We start from the raw sequence: 9,677 nt of genomic DNA on the forward strand, positions 1-9,677 counted from the left end.
AGTTAGGGCCCACGGGCCCACAGAGTTATAGCCTCAAGTGGCTAGTATGTGTTATGTATGGTATTTTGGGGAACTCACTAAGCTTTACGCTTACAGTGTTTTGTGATATGTGTTTCAGGTACCAGTGATGATTGCGGGAAGGCGCCGACATGACTCGTACACACGCATGGATTTTTATGTATTTGATCTTGGGAAATATTTTTGTGAAGCAAAGTATTGATACAATGGGATTTTGCTTTTAAATGTGTTAGATAAAATGAGTTTAAAAATGTGAAAATTTGTTTTAATTTTTTTGGTGTTACAGGAGGAAGTTTGGACACGTATCTGCCGTTGGCTGAGTTTTCTTATAACAACAGTCACAATTCGAGTATCGGTATCCCCCCCACCCCTTTGAGTTGTTGTATGGGAGGAGGTGTCGGACTCCCATCTACTAGTGAGAAGTCAGGAAGTGAGTGTTGGGTAGCACAGAGTTAGTGCTTCAGACGATTGAGTAGATCTAACAGGTCAGGAAGAGGTTGTTGACAGCTCAGAGTCGCTATAAGAGTTATGCAGATAGGAGACGATCTAAGCTTGAGTTCCAGGAGGGAGACTTCGTACTCCTGATGGTATCTCCTGTGAAGGGAGTGATTCGATTCAGGAAGAGGGGCAAGATGGGGCCCCGATAAATTGGGCCGTTCAAGGTGACCGCGAGGGTGCGCAGGGTAACATAACGGTTAGAGATACCTGCAGAGTTGAGCCAAATTCATGATACCTTCCACGTGTCTCAGTTGAGGAAGTGTATAGTCTACAAGTCAGCGGTGGTGCCGCTGAAGGATATTCAGGTGGATGCGAGCCTGAATTATGTTAAGAGACCAATCGTCATCCAGGATTGGAAGATCAAGGTTCTGAGGAACAAGGAGGTGTCGTTGGTTCAGGTCCAGTGGCAACCTCGGAGAGGGTCCGAGCTGAATTAGGAGCAGGAGTTGGAGATGTGGGAGCAGTGTCACACCCCAAAACCAAGAACGGCAGAAACGTTCTGGGGCGGAGGACATCATGTAAAGTATCACCACATAGTAAATGTAAATAAGCAAACAACATCATCCATTGCATTAAATATATAATTTTAATACAAGCATGTTCTATATAGTTTTAGACACCAAAAATATAATGTAAACCAAAATAATATGATGAGTCTTGAATGCGCTCTATCTTCTCAAAAGCTGGCATCGGTACCTGTCTACTTATGACCTGAGAATACAAGTTATTTTGAAAGAGTTTATCTGCATTAAGCTGGTGAGTTCATAAGTATTTTAGTGTCGATGTTTGTTATCAAAACGTTTGAACCTACCGTAAGTATAAGTTGTAAATTGTATGTAAGTGTTTGTAAAAGTTTGAATCTCTCAGAAAAACCTATATTTTCTATTAAAGTAGCCTTCTACCAGGGCTTAAATGTTTTGTATGCTCGTTTGTTGCAAAAGTGTGTAATTTCCCAAGTGTAACTATCATTTAGCAAAATATAGATTGTACATTAAAGTTTAAGTGAGGTTATCACTAAAATGTAATGGGTAAATCATTTTAGTACTGTAGTTTTGTTTTATAGGAACTACTGTTGTACTAACTACCTTAAACCGGATTTATATTAAGGTATCACGTGATACATTGCACCATACTATCGACTGGTAACAACGACAACGTATAGTCGAAAAATAAGGTATGACGTTTGGCACCCGTAGACCTGTCGGTCCCACTGTAGCTAGCAGCGAGGTGTAGGATAGTCAATCCAGTATAGATCTATACGCAAACTCACGATCTCCCTCCAAGAGACTTTGGCTACAACTCAGGTCATGACAATTAAGACATGCTCCCATACAGTGGATCACAATTGTTAACGTATTCGTGTATATGTAATATAATGTTACTTGTTCTAGTATCGTTGTATATGTTCTCTTAGTAATAAGTATTGACTCCTGAATGAACTGGCTCGTTGATCTAGAAATTGTAGTAGTATGATCCTGTGTTACCCCGATGGTAACTTACTAATGATGTGTTGATGAGTATGAGTATGGAAGTACTTTTATGTCTATATATGTATAGTTGATATATAATTAATATTGAAACGACCTTTGGATGGTTACCCGAAATCCCACCAGACCACATCTCAATGCGCGAAAAGGAAATAGGGTGGATAGCCTTCCTAAGCCCTTTAAACATTTCTTATATATTTATCCATATATGGGCATGCAATTTATAAGAAGTAAAACTAAGTTTAATAAAAGCATTTGATAAGTAGAAGAGTTTGTAAAACATTTTGAAGTGAAACAGTTTGATAAACAGTTTGAACAGTGATAAAATCATTGGTTTTCTAGTTATTAATCACATGTGATTGATGTAATAATTGTAAGTGTTTAACTTGTATCCCCCCCCCCCATAAAGTATTTAAAACATTTAAAAGCATTTCAAAGGTTGAAGAAAGGGGTATGAACTCACTTGGAAGTTTGAAGATAGCAAGATCGAAAACCGGGCAGAGGTTCGTCTCGGGAAATGGATTTTTCTCGGGATTCTTGGGAATCTCGGGAGTAAAATCGACCCTCGGGACATGAGCAAAAAGACCAGAGCCTCGGGTTTGAATGGACACGGAAATTGAGGCAAGATCGTGAGAGAAAGAGAGAAAATGAGCAAATTTTTCAGGAAGGCTCGCATCCCTTTTATAGGGGTGCTGAACCGCCTCCGTATGCGGGGCGTACGGGCGTACGCAGTGCGTACCTGTACGTCATCGCTTACGTATTTCGTATGGGGCGGGTCGGATGGGACGGCGGATCGGATGGGGCGAAGTGGATGACCCGAGGCCTTGGCCTTGAGTACACGGGGCGTACAAGGGTACACGGCGCGTACTTCGGCCCTAGGCTGACTCCCCCTTCGGATATTACCAAGAATTTTTAATAAAAATTATATATAAATTACTCGTCAAACTTCGAAAATTCATATCTCCTTCATACGAACTCCGTTTTCGACGTTCTTTATATCCCCGCGAAGGTGAGACTACGATCTACAACTTTCATTTAGATTCCGTTGGCAAATTCCGAAATTATTTTTATTATTTATTTATTAAAATGACGTGATTAAGGAATTTCTTTAAAAATTCATAACTTCTTTATCTGACGTCGGTTTTTGCCAGACTTTTTACCGCTGAAATACCATTGTCGAGACCTTCGATTCTCGTTTAGGTCATTCTGGCCAAAAGTCGCTCGATCTCCGATTCGAGTTTTTAGTTGTCTGTTGCTAAGCCGAACTTGGAAAAATCATAACTTCAATATACGAAGTCGGATTTGGGCGTTATTTTTACGTACGATCATGGTTTAATGACATTTAAACATAGAAGAATTTAAATAGAAACTTTTTGGACATTTATTATCAAAGTTAATTTTATTAACTCAAAAGTGGTTACAATACTTGACTTTTTGGGTCACCACAAAGGGTTGAAATATCGGGTTGTCACATCATCCCCATGTTAGAGGGAATTTCGTCCCGAAATTCAAAGTAGTAAAGACACTAGTGAACATGAAAGAGGCGAGGGTATTTTTGTTTCATCTGATCTTCGCGTTCCCATGTGAATTCAGGTCCCCGCTTGGCGTTCCAGCGAACCTTCACGATGGGTATGCGACTTTGTTTTGTTTGTTTGACCTCTCGGTCCATGATTTCTACTGGTTCTTCCACAAAGTTGAGGCTCTCGTTGATCTCGATCTCGTCGAGTGGAATAACAAGAGTCTCATCGGATAGAAACTTTTTCAAGTTGGACACGTGGAAGGTAGGATGTATGTTACTGAGTTCTTACGGTAGATTGAGTTTGTAAGCTACAGGACCGATTCTCGCAAGAATCTCGAAAGGCCCTATGTATCTTGGATTTAGCTTCCCACACTTTCCAAAGCGTATCAAGCCCTTCCACGGTGAGACCTTTAGTAGGACTCGGTCTCCCACCTGAAATTCCAAAGGTTTCCTTCGTTTATCAGCGTAGCTCTTTTGTCGGTCTCTAGAGGCTTTCAATCGTTCACGGATCTGAACGATTTTGTCTGTCGTTTCCCGAATGATCTCCGGACCGGTGAGAGTATTGTCGGAAGCTTGCCCCCTGGCTAATTAGGTATCACCCACCTTAGCCCAGCACAGAGGGGATCTTCACTTTCAGCCGTAGAGAGCTTCAAATGGAGCAGCCTTGATGCTCGTGTGATAACTGTTATTATAGGAAAACTCGACAAGGGGTAAATGAGTATCCCATGCCTTCCCAAAGTCAATCACGCAGGCTCGCAACATATCTTCCAGTGTTTGGATGGTCCTCTCACTCTGTCCGTCGGTCTGAGGATGGTAGGCTGTGCTCATGTCCAGCCTTGTTCCTAGGGAATGTTGTAGTGATTGCCAAAATCTTAAGGTGAACCTACTATCTCTATCGGAGATAATGGACATAGGTACACCATGTAGCCGTACGATTTCCCTAATGTATGTCCTCGTAAGTTTCTCCATCTTGTCGGTTTCTTTGATAGGCAGGAAGTGTGCAGACTTGGTCAATCTATCAACGATGACCCATATGGTGTCAAGTCCACCCGTTGTCTTGGGCAACTTGGTTATGAAATCCATAGTGATCCGCTCCCACTTCCATTCCGGGATCTCTGGTTGTTGTAATAAACCAGAAGGCTTCTGGTACTCGACCTTAACCTTTGCGCAAATAAGGCATTTACTCATGAAGGTAGCAATCTCTGCTTTCATATTAGACCACCAGTATAGCTTTTTAAAATCCAGATACATCTTATCTGAACCTGGGTGGACGGAATACAGAGTGTTGTGTGCCTCGATCATGACCAAGTCTCGGAAACCACCGTGTTTCGGTGTCCAGATCCGGTTCATGAAATATAAGGCTCCGTCACCCTTGGCTTCTAAATTCTTGTCCATTCCTCTAAGGGATTCATTTGTCACATTTTTAGGTTTCATGGCTTCAAGTTGAGCCTTCTGAATTTGCTTTGACAAGTGTGAATGGATGGTTATTGATAATGACTTGATTTTAGGGCGTCTGTTACTACGTTGGCTTTACCCGTATGATAACGAATATCGCATTCGTAATCACTGAGTAGCTCGACCCACCGTTGTTGTCTCATGTTGAGCTCCTTCTGATAGAATATGTGTTGTAAACTCTTGTGGTCGGTAAAGATAGTGCTCTTCGTTCCATACAAGTAATGTCTCCAGATTTTCAGATCAAACACAACTGCTCCTAGTTCAAGATCGTGGGTCGTGTAGTTAACTTCGTGTGTCTTCAACTGTCTGGAGGCGTAGGCGATGACCTTACCTCACTGCATCAGAACACACTCGTACCCTTGGTTCGATGCATCGCAATAGACTACGAAGTCTTCTATTCCTTCGGGAAGGGATAGTATCGGTGCGGTGCACAAGGCTCATTTGAGTGTTTGGAACGCTCTTTCTTGTTTCTCTTCCCAGTCAAAGGCCACGCCTTTATGGGTTAGGGTTGTAAGAGGTTTCACTATTCGAGAGAAGTTCTGAATGAATCTGCGGTAGTAGCCAGCGAGACCTAGAAATTGACGAATTTATGTAGGCGTCTTAGGTGCTGACCAGTTCTCAATGGCTTTAATTTTGGATGGGTCCACGTGGATTCCCTCTTCGATTACCACGTGTCCTAAGAATTCGACTCTCCGGATCCAAAATTCACATTTCGAGAACTTCGCATAAAGCTTCTCTTTTCGTAATGTCTCTAGAACTTGTCGCAGGTGATCGCCATGTTGTTTCTTACTTCGGGAGTAGATCAGGATGTCGTCAATGAAAATGATGACAAACTGATCCAAGTAAGGTTGGCATACTCTATTCATCAGATCCATGAAGACTGCGGGCGCATTGGTCAATCCGAATGGCATCACCACGAACTCGTAATGTTCGTAAAAAGTTTGGAAGGCTGTCTTCAGCACATCCTCCTCTAGCACTCGTAACTGGCGATATCTGGATCTCAGATCAATCTTAGAAAAATAGTTCGCCCCTTGCAGTTGTTCAAATAGATCATCTATGCGAGGCAGAGGGTAACGATTCTTGACCGTCAGTTTGTTGAGTTCTCTGTAGTCAATACACATACGTAATGATCCATCTTTCTTCTTAATGAACAAGACCGGTGCTCCCCAAGGTGAGAAACTCGGTCTTATAAAGCCCTTGCTGAGCAGTTCGTTAAGTTGACCAGAGAGTTCCTGCATCTCAGTTGGTGCTAAGCGGTAGGGCGACTTGGCTACTGGGGTAGCTCCTGGGACTAAGTCGATTCTAAACTCGACCTGTCGTTGCGGAGGTAACCCGGGTAGTTCTTCTGGCAAAATGTCGGGGAAGTCGCTCACTACAGGGATGTTCATTATGTTGGGTTATGAGCATTCTAACACTCCTAAGTGTACATGCAACCCTAAATACCTTGGATCTATGTTTTCTCTATTATACATGCAAATATAAACATCCAAGGTATTATCCTAATCTAGCATACAATATATCAATATAACAAGATAGAATACATACCTTGTTGTTGCTTGTGTTCCTTGAAACCTTGTGAGCCTAGCACCTCAAGTGGTGATGCCTCAAATGGTTCACACAACACCAAATACACTTGGAATAACTTGAGAGAAACTAGAACACTTCATGAAATCGGTTAGCCCTCTCTAGTATAATCTAGTCACCGATTTTGGGAAGAATAATATCTTTATATAGTGTTACAATTAGGGTAAACCCTAATTGTCATGACTTTCCATTTCCTTGGATCCATGGGTTCAAATACACCATGGAGCATCCATGGAGCATCATATGGGTTTTAGCCCAACTAGATAATCCATGGAGCATTAGCCCACTATATAAGTATGGATGATTTACACAATCAACCCATATATTTAATTAGTCTTCTTTTGATCGCTTAATTCATCCTAGATTGATTCTTGATCAATACTAATTAAATAATCTTATTATTCTTATTATTAATATACTAGAACTTATAATATATTAATAACCATAAGTGTCTTATTTCTCTCATTATAGTCTATCCAAGTGCATGATGCCATGCAACCCAAATGGACCATGCCGGGTCGGGTCAAGTCTTACCAATTATAGTTATGGACTTAGACATTAATCCAACAGTCTCCCACTTGGATAAGTCTAAAACTATTATTGCGTATGACTTCAGGAACCAACTAGCAATCGTAGCTCTCAAAAGCTTCTGTCGAACTCTGACCTTGTAGATGAACTCTGATCTTTGTCAACGACTTGTCCATTAGATAAGGGATCATATATTCCTCCATTCTAGATATCATATGGACTGAGACATGGATTATAATCATTCTCTCTGTCCATTAATTGTTTCCCGATTTCCGATTTATGACGACTGACTAATTGAACAAATCAAATCAGTCCTGCCCCGGCCGAGCACTTCCATTTGTCATCATCAAATCATCGAGGGGCCCACAGATATCGCTTTCATCCCGAAGGTAAAAGGAATGGATAAACTTCGACTCATATGGCTTGTTCTACTACTTGTTGAATCATACATAAAGACACGTTTTATAGCACCGAGTTACCAAATGCAGTTTCGTGCAATTAATGTACAACCAACTCATAGTAACAACTCATATCTCTAGGTTTGAAGAATATAAGATATTATCGTCTCATGATCACTCGTGATAAAATCCATGAAGTGATTCCAATGAGCGCGGGTTGAATCCAATACTCAGAACTTATGAGCACTCATGAGTGTTGTAGCCATTTGTCCAACAACTTAGACCTCTACAAGCCAAATCATGACAGTCTTAATTCATATCTACTTCCAACATATGATCGACTGTGGATGGTTTGAATAACTTAGTCATTCCGGAAGAATAACCTAGTTTATTCGGGAAGTCAAAACATGCAAAGTGAAACACAATAATAATTGAATCCAATATGGTCTCAGAACTTATGAATACAAATAAAACTCCTTTTATTTATCACCATATGATTACACATTATTCATTGTATATTGTTTCAGCTATCAACATTATTCTTGAATTTGAAACAATAGTTGTCCCATGCTCCAAGCATGCACACTATGTTTTCTAAACAATAGTCATGCCATACACCAAGTATGCATAATATGTTTGACTATGATCTTTATTTTGTGAACTAGATCAAATGAACATAAATTCAATGATTCTCTTTTCACACTCCCAAATCCTTACTGCAAATGCAAGAATTCCAAATTCATGTCATTTACTGAAATCTGTTAGATTCTAAACTTATATGCATCGATCCTCTTTTAATGATTATGCACAAAGTCAGAAAGACTTAACAAAAATCATTACAGAGCATTCCAAAGGAGATCAAGTCCTTGGAACCATCCTTCTTGCATTAAGTTTCCTTAATCTTACACAGATTGAAAATTCTAACTTTGAAACATTTCCAGATTCCATTTCGACTATCACTTCTGAACAAGAGTTGCCTCCTTACAGATTATGTCAATATGGTCCTTCCGGAATTATCACTATACTTCCAACTGTCCTTGAGCAACCAATCTTTGGTAAACCTTAGATTTTCCTCGACAATTGTTTAATCCTTTTTAGTCATATCCAGTTCTAAACCTTTTTCCATTCTTAACGCCCCAGGCATTTTGAAAATTTTAGAAAGGATGAATATAGCACATGTAGTCGGTCCTATATCCGAAGCATATGGGACACGATTCATGATGTCTCACATAAAGACTAAACCAGTCTTTTGCTATAACATTTCCATTTTAATTTGCCAAGTTCTCATAATTCAGATTATGAAAAGGGATGCCGTAATCATAATTGAATTTAAGAACGCAAATAATGGACCCATATACAGAATTTCCTTATGTTGAGCCATTCCAACATGAAATTCGTATATATTCTTGACTAAATGATTAAAACCTCACGATCTAAGCTTATAGATTTGAGATGAAGTATAATTTCCTCTCCCTTAATTATAGCAAAACAACTTTTTCCCAATTGATACCTTTTGTTTTCTATAATTAACATTGCTAGCTTGCAATACTTATCGTAATTATCATGCTCCCACTAACATGATGATTATTAGCATAACACTTATGCTCCCACTAGCTTTGACATATACTCAGAAAGCTCGACTTCTAGAAATCAATACTTTATTGACTTTCTTCCCAAAGTTCAGATTTCTGATACTAGATTGTTTTGATAAGACTTTATCAAAAAACATACACCTTCCCTTAGATAGCTCATGGGTGTGTCAAAACAATTTTAAGAACTATGAAAAGGGATGCCGTAATCATAGTCTTGATCGTTTTGACCTTTGCCATTTCTCACAAGTCCAAGTTAGTGTGCCGGTAAACCACACACGCTCCACTAACGACTTTGAGATCACAATTGCTATCTAGCTAAAATCTACTTAGTGGAAGTGTTTCCTCACCATCATTTTCATGAATCGGAGAGAAACCTTATGACACTTAGATTTAATGGTGTATGAGTTCTTATCCATGTGAATTGTCAAAACCATAGTCACAAGACAAGGATAATGACAAATCCAAACTCATATGGACTGAACTCAATCTTAATTTCTTGCCACCTGGTAGCTCAAGGGCCTACCATTGCTTCCAAGTTGTTGTGCAACACATTGAGAACTCTAAGAACTCATATGCAAAGCCAACTTTAACTAGAATG

This window comes from Lactuca saligna, chromosome 5, assembly GCF_052625555.1.
Source record: "Lactuca saligna cultivar CGN05327 chromosome 5, ASM5262555v1, whole genome shotgun sequence".
NCBI classification, from domain to species: domain Eukaryota; kingdom Viridiplantae; phylum Streptophyta; class Magnoliopsida; order Asterales; family Asteraceae; genus Lactuca; species Lactuca saligna.